The sequence below is a fragment of the Sarcophilus harrisii genome, chromosome 2 (assembly GCF_902635505.1).
Source record: "Sarcophilus harrisii chromosome 2, mSarHar1.11, whole genome shotgun sequence".
Classification (NCBI taxonomy): domain Eukaryota; kingdom Metazoa; phylum Chordata; class Mammalia; order Dasyuromorphia; family Dasyuridae; genus Sarcophilus; species Sarcophilus harrisii.
In genome coordinates, this window is record NC_045427.1 from 421,346,391 (window position 1) to 421,358,035 (window position 11,645).

General features: G+C 37.9%; 1 pseudogene; it reads left to right on the forward strand.

Moving 5' to 3' along the window:
• Positions 1–457: 457 nt before the first annotated feature.
• On the forward strand, positions 458–1,031 carry LOC111721547 (annotated as a pseudogene).
• The last annotated feature ends 10,614 nt before the right edge of the window (positions 1,032–11,645 follow it).

Below are 11,645 nucleotides of genomic sequence, written 5' to 3' on the forward strand. Positions count from 1 at the left end.
TTCCCCAAGTCCTAGGAAGTGAGAAATAGAACTGAAAAAAAGTCCCATAGAGGATCCTCAGGGGTTGTGAGGGGCCTTAAGGAATTAGACCAATCCTGACATTTAGGGGAGGGGGTGGGGGGGTAAGAGGTGAAAAATTGGAACAAGAGGTTTGGCAATTGTTAATGCTGTAAAGTTACCCATGTATATATCCTGTAAATAAAAGGCTATTAAATAAAAAAAATTAAAAAAAAAAAAAAAAAGGAATTAGACCAGGCATGGAAGGAGATTGGGGGATTGATGCATTCTTAGGATGTCATCATAGAGAATCATCTTTCAGGCAGGAGATTGGATTAGGTGAACCATAAGATTCTAGGAACTGATTGTTTGTGTACCTCACACCCTGTAACTTTCCCTTATCTCTAACTCCTTTTCTTTCCTATTTGGGGCAAGCATTAAAAATAGAACAAAGGCTTTTATGTCCAGGAGCTATGGGCTGCCCACCCTGCCTGTATATTGCCACAGATACTATAAGAACAAACTATATCCAAAATTCCGTTTCTGCAGAGGTGTTCCTGATGCAAAGATATGCATTTTTGACTTAGGTCAAAAAAAGGCAAAAGTAGATGAGTTTCCACTCTACGGTCATATTGTGAATGATCATTCTGAACAACTGTCCTCTGAAACCTTGGAGGCTGCACAGATCTGTGCCAACAAATAAATGCAAGATGCCTCTGGGGAGCCCCAAGGTACTGTTGTTTGTGTGCATATACAACAAGTGATCATATCTATTGCACCAAGGTCCAGAGCAAGGAGCATGTGATTAAGGCTTTGCCCAGAGCCAAAGTTAAGCTCCCTGGGCCCCAGAAGATCTATATCTCAAATTAGTGGACTTGACAATATTTAATGTAGTTGAATTTGAAGACATAGTAGCTAGGAAACGTCTCATTTCTGATGTCTGTGGGGTCAAGTATATCCCCAGCTGTGGTCCACTGGACAAGTGTGCATTCCACTTATCTTACAGGGGAAGGATCATGTGTATTAAGCTGTAATCCTTCATTATCCCCAGATCGTGGCTACAAATAAATCTGAGTTGCTGTTTTAAAAAAAAAAAACAAAAAAACAACAAGCAAACATAAATAATAAGTGTATCTAGGATCATACAATTAGAACTAGGAGGGATTTCAGAGATTATGTAATACAATCTCATTTTACAGATGAAGGAAGACTTAAAAACCTGGGCTCATACAAATAGGAGAGATAGAACAGTGATTCTAAGTTGGCCTGGGACCTTTTGTTGGCCAATCAATGAGAGCTGAAGTGATTAGGATTTAAGCCATGGCCTTTTATTTTATTTATTTATTTTTTATTTACAGGACATATGCATGGGTAATTTTTCAGCATTGACCCTTGCAAAACCTTCTGTTCCAACTTTTCCCCTTCTTCCCCCCACCCCTTCCCCAGATGGCAGGTTGACCAATACATGTTAAATATGTTAAAGTATAAGTTAAATCCAATATATGTATACATGTCCATACAGTTAATTTGCTGTATAAAAAGAGTCGGACTTCGAAATAGTATAAAATTAGCCTGCGAAGGAAATCAAAAATGCAGACAGACAAAAATAGAGGGATTGGGAATTCTATAGTGGTTCACAGTCATCTCCCAGAGTTCTTTCCCTTGGTGTAGCTGGTTCAGTTCATTAGTGCTCTATTGGAACAACTCTCATTGCTGAAGATGGCCATGTGCATCAGAACTGATCATCATATAGTATTGTTGTTGAAGTATAAAATGATCTCCTGGCCCTGCTCGTTTCACTCAGCATCAACATGTAAGTCTCTTCAGGCTTTTCTGAAATCATCCTGTTGGTCATTTCTTACAGAACAGTAATATTCCATAATATTCATATACCACAATTTATTCAGCCATTCTCCAACTGATGGGCATCCAACTCGGTTTCCAGTTTCTAGTCACTACAAAAAGGGCTGCCACAAACATTCTTGCACATACAGGTCCCTTTCCCTTCTTTAAGATTTCTTTGGGATATAAGCCCAGTAGTAACACTGCTGGATCAAACAGTATGCACAGTTTGATAACTTTTTGAGCATAGTTCCAAATTGCTCTCCAGAATGGCTGGATGTATTCACAGTTCCACCAACAATGTATCAGTGTCCCTGTTTTCCCACATTCCCTCCAACATTTTGGATTATCTTTCCCTGTCATCCTAGCCAGTCTGACAGGGTAGTGGTATCTCAGAGTTGTCTTAATTTGGAATATTATTGTTCTATAAGAAAAGACCAGTAGGATAGTTTCAGAGAGGCCTGGAGAGACTTACATGAACTGATGCTAAGAGAAGTGAGCAGAATCAAAAGAATGTTGTTCACAGCAACAAGACGATTATACGACGATCAGTTCTGATGGAAGTGGTTCTTTTCAACAAGGAGATGATTTAGGCTAATTCCAATAGACTTGTGGAAAAAGCCATCTGCATCTAGAAAGAAGAGTGTAGGAACTGAATGTGGATCATAACATAGTATTTTCACCTTTTTGTTGTTGCTTGCTTATTTTTTGTTTTCTTTCTCATTTTTTCTTCTTGATCTGATTTTTCTTGAGCACCATGATAAATGTGTTAATATGTTTAGAAGAATTGCACATATTTAACATATATTGGATTACTTGCTGTTTAGGAGAGGAGGTGGGAGAAAAGGAAGGAGAAAAAAAATTGAGAACATAAGTTTTTGCAAGGGTGTATACTGAAAACTATCTTTGTATATATTTTGAAAATAAAAAGCTATTATTAAGAAAAAAAAAAGAAGCTCTCACATAAAATAAATAAATAAAAAGAAAAAGAAGAATGAAGCATTTGAGGTTGAAGAGGAGAATGGGAATGAGATCATCCCATCTAGAACAGAAGGTATGTATAGGGGAGCATAAGAAGAGGTGTGTAGAAATAGAAAAACCACTGTAGCTGGAGTTAGAGAACCTCTGTTGAAATCCAGCTCCTACTTCTTTTTAGGTTTGTGACTTTGACCAAGTCATTTTCCCTCTCTGAACCTCAGTATTCTCCTGTATAGAATGAAATAGAAAGTCCCTTTTAGTTCTAAATCTATGGGATTATATGATGAGTTATTGTTATTACTGAAAAATTTTGTTTTATATCCAACCATCCAAAATCATTTTGAATTCATATCATAATAAAAAATTGTCAAAAAATATTAGCAATAGAGATCATTGAAATTTTTCATGAACATTATGAAACTTGAGGTGATTTTTTTATTTTAGTATTTTATTTTTCCAAATATATACAAAGATAATTTTCAATATTAAACTTTGCAAAACCCTGTGTTCTAATTTTTTCTCCCTCTTTCCCTCCTTACCCTCTCCCTTGGACAGCAAGCAACCCCTATAGGTTAAACATAAGCAATTCTTCTAATCAAATTTCCATAATCATCATGCTGCACAATAAATCAAAAGGGGAAAAAAACCAGGAGGAGAAAGAAAAATCATCAAGTAAACAAACAACAACAACAAAAAGATGAAAATACTAGGCTGTAATGAGATCAACCAAATCATTTCCAATGGAGCAGTAATGAATTGAACCACCTACGCCCAGAGAAAGAACTCTGGGAGATGACTAAGAACCATTACATTGAATTCCCAATCCCTATATTTATGCCCACCTGCATTTTGGATTTCCTTCACAAGCTAATTGTACAATATTTCAGAGTCTGATTCTTTTTGTACAGCAAAATAACGTTTTGGTCATATATACTTATTGTGTATCTAATTTATATTTTAATATATTTAACATCTACTGGTCATCCTGCCATCTGGGGGAGGGGGTGGGGGGTTAAGAGGTGAAAAATTGGAACAAGAGGTTTGGCAATTGTTAATGCTGTAAAGTTACCCATACATATAACCTGTAAATAAAAGGCTATTAAATAAAAAAATAAAAAAAAGAAAAGAAAATACTAGGCTGTGATCCACATTTAGTCTAGATTAGACAAATAATATTTAAGAGCTATTCGATAAAATTCCACTCTGGTACTCCTTCTCCCTGAAGAGAACAGAATGGCCTCATCTTCCCACTTCTCCTCCTGGCAAAAATTAGTCTTTCCTGGGGAAGGATTGGGGGGACAAGAGACTAGAGATATTCTGCTTCACTTTGAGCAACATGAGACTGCCATGCTACCAATGAGGGAGACAGACTTTTTGTTTTACATAAGGCCCTTTACTCCAAAAGTGAGCTCAGGGTTCTGAGAGTTTAAATTATATAGGAAGTATATTCCAACTATTATGGACTGTGTAATAAAAAATCATATGAGTAGAAGATAAAATGTCACATATAAGCATGAGACCACTTTGACTGGACTATAGAGTAAATAAAGGGGAATCGTGTATTAAATAGCAGAAAGGGTAAGCCAGAGAGTCATACTGTGAAAGGTTTTAAATTCCAAGATGAGCTTGAATTTTAGCAGGAGAGTGACCTGGTCAAATGTATTCCTTAGGGATATAAACTTGGCAGAGGTTTCAGAAAGAAGCAGACCAATTAGAAAACTATTACAATAGTCCATGGAAGCAGCAATAATTATCATGGTGATCATGTGAGTGAAAAGAAGTGAGCAAATGCAAGAGATTATGGAGATAGAATCTATGAGACTTGATAATTATGATAGGGTATAGCTTCTAGGTGTGTGGTTCAGAAATAGTGAGGAGTCACCATTTAATAAAAATAACTTGGAGAGATCTCTAGAAGCAAAGTAAAGTTTATTATATATTCTCGAGAGAAGGGGGTCCCACGTGGAGCAGACAATGGAAGGGAGGAAGCACCTTCAGGAGGGCAGGGTCAACACTTTTTATCCCTAATGCAAATACCCCCTCCTACTGCTGACCCTCATCCTCATTGGCTGAGGGTCTTACATTCTAAAGCAGGAACTACCCAAGAAATTGAACTTGACCATTAAGTACATAGTTGCCTATATTTGACTGAAATAGGGAGACACTGATGTAATGGGAGGATAGCAGGAAGGGGACTTAAGGATGCCCTTGATTCAATCTTCAAAGTCCTTCAGGCCTCCTCAAACTCTGAAGCAGATGAAGCCTTACTCTATTTTCACAACTGTCCTGAAAGATCTCACCTCATCTCGTTTACTAGGCTACCTCAATACTAGGTTTGGGGTCAATTTGGTAAATTCCTGAGAAGCAGAATACCCCATAAGATAGAAATCGGGTTTGGGAATGACTGAAAACTCATTTTCAGCCTAAAGTGGAAAGGACCTAGAAATTCTACAAATACACTAACTACGGTCACAGTTTTGCCCTCAGGGCATCACTGAGGGCGCAGCAGCTCCAAGTCCAGATGTAGTCCAGTTCCTCTCCATTCCTAAAACAATCAAAGACCCAGAGGCAGTGGTTGGGAGGTGCAGTGAAAAAGAGAAAGATTCTTAGAATCAGAATCTCAAAGATGGGAAGTGCCATGGGATCTTAGATTTAGGACTGAAAGAAATCTTAAAGGTCTTCTAGTCTAAACTCTTTTTTTTTTCACATGCTAACTAATAGGCCCTTCTGGTATCCTCCCCAAATTTGCTTTTGTACTCTTAAGAGTACCAACTTCTAATAATATCCCTCAAAAACCCTTGCCACTGTGTTTCCTACTTACAGTCAATAGATCCAACTAGGATTTATCAAAGACATTTGCTAAAATACTGTAGTTATAATAGCAACCCCAAAATATTCTCCCTGAATAAGTCTCTCCTTCACTCTCCCACTCGTGCACATAGCATTTATCAAGGTTTATCAATGCATCCAAGGAAATGATGGGCAGAAATAGAATACAATGGTAGTAAGGCTCACATATAGAAAATGTATGTGGCCAAAGCTGCTTATTACTATTGTGAGAAATAGATTTATTTGGTTTCCACAGTATAAAATTTAAATTAGAAAAACGAAACTTAAAATTAAATTGAAATCCAAGAATCTAAGCTCCTTAGAGGCAGGTTCTGGGTTTTGTAAACAGGGGTAGTGGTCTGAGATTTGAAAAGAATCTTGTTCTTTGCCCCTAGCTTTCCGTTGCAGTCTTCCCCTTTTAAAATGGAAGCTCCTTGGGGGCAGGGACTGGATTCAGTGGGAAATTTCCAGTTCTGTTAAGCATCTAATAATCTCAAGCATTCTTACCTCTTTGTTGGTGTTGTTGTTGTTGTTGTTTTAGAAATTGCTTTAGAAATCTCAGCCAAAGGGGAAAGAAGAGGGTTGGGGAAGGGAGCTCATTTTGAGGAATAAAAAAAGGGAATGACCTTTGCCTGCATGTGTGTCTTTCAAACTAAGCTTTATGTGTCAGAATACCCTTTCTCTAGAAAAAGAAATAAACTTTTCCTACATTCATACTTGGACTTCTGATTATTTTAGTGGTCACTACTGTCCCATACACTATGGTACTATAAGACCTGGAAAACCTTCTTTCCTACTTGAGTCTGAAGAGGTAAGGATCATGGCAGGAATATGGGTTGGTCTCCTAGTTCTCCAAAACACCAAGTTAGGGCGGGTTCGCAGCGAGAAACGCTACACAAAAGGCTGTGATAAGAAAAGGCACTTTATTAAAGAGAGAAAGACACTAAGATGTTCTCTTAGTGGGCAATATCAGAGAATTGCAAGGAGACATTTTCTCAGGGCTTACTTATATACAGAAACAAAACAATTTGGGTTTTTGCATTTGAAAGGAACATACTTGGGATGGGTTTGCATCCAAAAGGTGCATAGGTTTTACATCTGAAAGGGACATACTTGGGATGGATTTGCATCCAAAAAGGTGCGCATCTGAAAGGAACATTTTAATGCAAATGCTCTCCTGGGCGAGGCTATATTGTCCTCATCAAGTCCTCACAAAGTTCCTTCCAGAGTACAGGATTCTGCTGCTCAGCTTACTCAACGAGGCTCCTAAGGTTTGCTCTTCTGTACGACTCAACTCTCAACTGCCAGGGCTGGCTCTATAGAGTCCATAGTTCGTGGGACGGGTGTTAGACCCCCTTTCCCAAACTATCTAATCAGAGACATCTTCAGATACAAAGAGAAAACATTTAACCCACAGTTATATGAAGTTAAATTGAAGCTAGATTCATTTCAACCAAGATTTTTTTTTTACTAAAGGATCATTAGAAGTTAAGAGTGAATATGACATTAAAGTTAGCACTTTAACATCATATTAACTCTTATCTACTCTTTGTTTTACATGACGCTAACTTTAGAGATAGGAAAGAACCAACCTTTATTCCTTTCATATAAATGTAGAAAAGTAAAGTGACTTTCCCAGTCATATAGTTATCAGTTAAAAGTTCCTCCATTTCAACCCCAATATTTCACAATATCAGAATTGAAATTAAGATAAACTAGATATAAAGTTCTAAACACATTCAATACAGGTAGTTAGTAAGCCAGAAGACTACAAGGTAAAGCTTACTCCCCTCATATAATTTTGGGAAGTACAAGAAAACAAAGAACAAAAAACATCACAGGTGGGAAACAATATGATTGGTTACAAAGTCTGCCATGTCACAGATTATGGAAAACAATATAATTGGTTGGAATCTAGATGAAGGGTTAGTTAGCAATAAGGCCTCCTTTCATCTTGTTATTATGGAAAGCTCATTGGTGGTGTCCATCTCTAAGGCCAGTTCATGTCACCTTGATAATAGACCAGATTTTCTTGAAGGACATCAGTGTTTTCAGGGATACCACATCAGACTTCCAAGATCAACCATCTGTACCATTCAAGGATAAAATATTTCTTCAAATTGTACTAGGGCAACTAGTGACACAGAGGCAAGTTTTCTTTCAATTAAAGTGATATATAGGGAAACAAGTTTTAAACAAGTTAGAGAGGTAAATTGAACCTTAAAACTCTTGAACTTCTGAATTTAACTTAGAGATAAGGAAACATGTCTCAGGCAGTTACAAAATAAAATCAATTTAAGAATGGAATTAATCTGCATAAATCATCAGCATTTCTATATGTTACTAACAAAGTCCAGCAACAAGAAATACAAAGAGAAATTCCATTTAAAATTTAGATAATTTTACCCTTTCTCATGAGAAATAAATAAACCTTTCTTACACTTACTACTCAGACTTCTGATTTTAATGGTCGCTACTGTCCTATACACTATGTGGTACTGTAGGACCTGGAAGACCTTCTTTCCTATTTGAGACATCACAAAGCTATAGATAATATTTAGAAGTCTACTTGCCAAGACAAAGCCACAAACTATATGAATACAATTACAAAACGGTTTTCACACAAATAAAATCAGATCTGATCAACTGGAAGAATATCAAGTGCTCATGGGTAAGGCCAAACTAATATAATTAAAAATGACAATTCTACCTAAATTTAATTTAGTTCTTCAGTACCATAACAATCAAACTCCCAAGAAATTACTTTACAGAGCTAGAAAAAATAATAACAAAATTCATCTGGAAGAACAAAAAAGAATTTCAAGGAAATTAATGAAAAAAAATACAAATGAAGGTGGCCTAGCTGTACCAGAACAACACTTATTATAAAGCAGCAGTCATCAAAACCATTTAGATTAGTTGATCAGTAGAATAAGTTAAGTTCACAAGACATAATAGTCAATGACTATAGTAATCTAGTATTTGATGAACCCAAAGACTTCAGCTTCTGGGATAAGAACTTACTGTTTGACAAAAACTGATAGGAAAACTGAAAATTAGTATAGCAGAAACTAGACAATGACCTTCATCTAACACCCTATATCAAGATAAAGTCAAAATGGGTTCATGATTTAGACATAGATACTATATCTTTAATATATATCGTATATAATAATCATTAATATTGTTAAGGTCTAGATTTGGGGTACCTAAATGAGATTAGGGTTTAGTTGAGGTCTAGTGGCAGGTTTGGGGTACAGGGAGTCAAGCAAAGCTCCCCTGCAACCCCCTTGGATTTGGCACAAGGATAAGGTGTAAAAGGGGTCTAGTAGCGTAGCTAGAGTTCCCAATAAAAGCCCAAGAGCTAAATTGATAAAAGAGGTTTATTATTGGGTAAACAAGGTATAGGGGAAGATAGAGATAAGGAGAACACTGGACAGAGGGTCCTCACATAGTTAGTGTTTGGAATCTCTGCCAATAGGGGTTCCCAGCGTGGCCTTTTTATAATAGGAGACTTAGCTCGAGGGGCTTTTGGGTGTAGCCCCAAAATTGGCTCAGATCCGGATGGGGCTGGGACAGGTCCGGATCTTCGACTGGAATTCAAAGGGACCAGTATTTGTGAGTCAAAGGACAATTACATTAACTGGAGGGGTTTGGGAATCAAAGAAAGGAATCTTTCCCACATCATTCCCCCCTCAAGCAGTTGGAACTTAAATTCAATTAAGGAAAAAGACATGGGGCAAAGTCTCTTACTGAGGCAGAATTGAAGATTTTCTCCCTCCAGAATTTTCCAAGTTTGGGGGTCCCCTCTTCATCCCCCCCCAAGCAGTCACCTCCCAAGGCATGTGGGAAAAGGGGCGCCGATCTCCTCTTAACTGCTTCGAGCTGGCAAGGGTCGTAGAGATTTGGGGTTCATGCCAGGAGGTGAGGCGTGAGGTGTGGGGTTTGGGGATGGCAGCAGGGTATCTAAGGAGTGTTTGTCCTGGTCAGTCGTTCCCAATCAGTTGTCCCATGTTCTCCAGGCTGAAGGGCAGTTGAGAATCCAGAGTTTGAAGCCCAGATCTCGGGAGCAGGCTAAAACTGGGGTGTCATCCAGGGTGGAGATGGCGACAGCAGGAAATGCATCAGGTCTCTTCTGTAGGCTACCTGGTAAGAATGCTGATGGCCCATCTAACAAGAAGTAGGAGAAAATGCTGGGAGCAAAAGAGTATTTGTCTATAGTAAAAAGTGTTAAGTAGCCTAGAGTTTAGCCCTTTCACTCTTAATTTCCAGGAAAGCTAATTTCTCCTGGGGTGGGTTCAGGGTGTAAACTAAGAAGTCAGGGGAAACAGGAGGCCCTGATATCTAGTCAAGATAAGAATGCAATTTAAGCTCTTAGAAATCTTTTAACTGTGCTGCCTTTTATAAAAGAGTTGGTTCCTTAATAAGCAAAGACCCTGAGCCTTCCCCCACTATACTATATAAGACAATAGATAAAAAATACTATAATATATAATACTATAAGCAAATTAGAAGAACAAAGGATAGTCTACCTCTCAGATCTGTGGAGAAGGAAGGACTCTGTGGCCAAAGAAGAATTAAAGTATGTTATGGAATGCAAAATGGATAATTTTGATTATATTAGACTTAAAAAGGTTTTAGTACAAACAAAACCAATACAGACAATGAAGAGGGAACCCCAAAACTGAAAATCCTTAAAGGAGAAAACCTCCTTCGACTCTGCCTCAGTGAGGGGACTCCACCCCAAGCACAAACAGCTTCATCTTTGTTATCTGTTATTTGTTATCTGGGTGGTTCAGTCCCAAAATCCATTGAATTCAATTCAAATTCTAACTCAGGCTGAAACCCAGCAAGAAGCCAACCTGGGACTCCACTCAAGATCCCCCTTCAGCTTGAGGCCAAAGCCCCCTATTATAAAAGGGCCAGACTGGAGTTCTCTCTTTACAGAGGGTCTAAACATGCCCTAAATTACTATTGATTAGAGAAATGCAAACACCTAAACATGGCAGCACCCTGCGGACTCTCTGCCCACTGGAATGTTTTCAGTCAGTGCCTTCTTCTCTTTATCCTCACCTATTTTCTTAACTAGACTTTAACCTTACTTCCAATCCCCATAATAAACTTCTTATCAATCTAGGTTTTTCAGTCTGTAAATTCCTTTACAGGGGACTCTTGCGCTGCCACTAGACCTCATTTTCATTTGGGTACCCCAAATCTAAACCTCATCAACAAGATTAGAAGAGAAGTAGTAAACTAGGAAAAAAATTCATTATCCAAGAGTTCTGATAAAGGTCTCATTTCTAAAATATAGAGAAAATTGATTCTAATTTATAAGAAATGAAGCCATTTTCCAATTGATAAATGGTCAAAGGATATGAACAGACAATTTTCGGATGAAGAAATTAAAACCATTTCTAGTCATATTGATGTGGTTTGAGTGGCCTAGATTCCTGGAGGTCTAGAGGTTAGTGGCAATAAGAGAGTTGTTAAGAATCTCCTTTAAATCGGCCACAGGTTAAAAAAAAAAAAAAAAGAAAAGGAAAAAAAAGAAAAAATAAATAAATTGGTCACAGGTTTTAGGTGTGAAAGAATTCACTCATTCCTGAATATTAGTTGCAAAATGAAAGTTTATTGTTAGATAGAAATCAGTTTACCAAGAGACTGACTTCTATAGTGGCAGATCTATGGAAAATGGAGCTTTGCACAGAGAGAATTCAGTTCTTAGTGGACAGAAGGGTCCTGATAGCTGAGTGAGCTCTCTGGGTCCATCTACAAAAGACCTTCCTTGAAGGAAGCTGTTATATTGGTTCTTAGTGGAGGGCTGGGACAGCCCAAGCAGGTTAGACCCAGTGGGGGCTGGGACAGCTCAGATCTTCTATTGGAATTAACAACATTTCAAAGGGATGCTTTTTGACCCGGATTTCTAATTGAATCAAAGGCCCTGGCATCCTGGAAAGACCTGGGGAGGATATACCTTCCCCAGGAATGGTTGAGACTCT